This window comes from Polyodon spathula, chromosome 27 (genome assembly GCF_017654505.1).
Source record: "Polyodon spathula isolate WHYD16114869_AA chromosome 27, ASM1765450v1, whole genome shotgun sequence".
NCBI lineage: Eukaryota > Metazoa > Chordata > Actinopteri > Acipenseriformes > Polyodontidae > Polyodon > Polyodon spathula.
Genome location: NC_054560.1, coordinates 9,148,455 through 9,148,956, shown reverse-complemented (window position 1 = coordinate 9,148,956; position 502 = coordinate 9,148,455).

Sequence of the window (502 nt, the reverse complement as noted above, 5' to 3'; positions counted from 1 at the left end):
TTGTTGTGTGACTTCATCAGAACGCCAATAAACGAAGGTTCTGAGGGCGAGGCCCAATGGGAAGAGTCCAGAGCCCAATGGGAAGAATTCCTGGGGGCCTGGGTTCAAGCCCAGCTGTTTATTCTGAACATGGCTAGACCACTGTGTTCGATGGAGGTTACAAAACAGCACTTGAGCCCTGCTTTCACGTCAGTGTTCCTCAACTGGGACCCAGCCTTTAGTAGAAACTTTCTCATGGATAAATTCAGCGCTACTGGTTCAGGAGTTCAGAGTGAGTGTTTCTAAAGGGTATTTTGGGAAATGCACACAGCATTATATAGTAGCTGGAGGAAGTGTGGTCCTTCACCACATCTCTCCATTTCATATTTTGTTTGGACTAATGACAGTGACTACAAAAACTAAAGGGATATCCAACTACGTGTGTCGTAAAGTGCAATTTCAAAAACGCATTAACAACTTGGTTTTCTAATACATAGTTAAATGCACTAGACTCAGTTTGTGC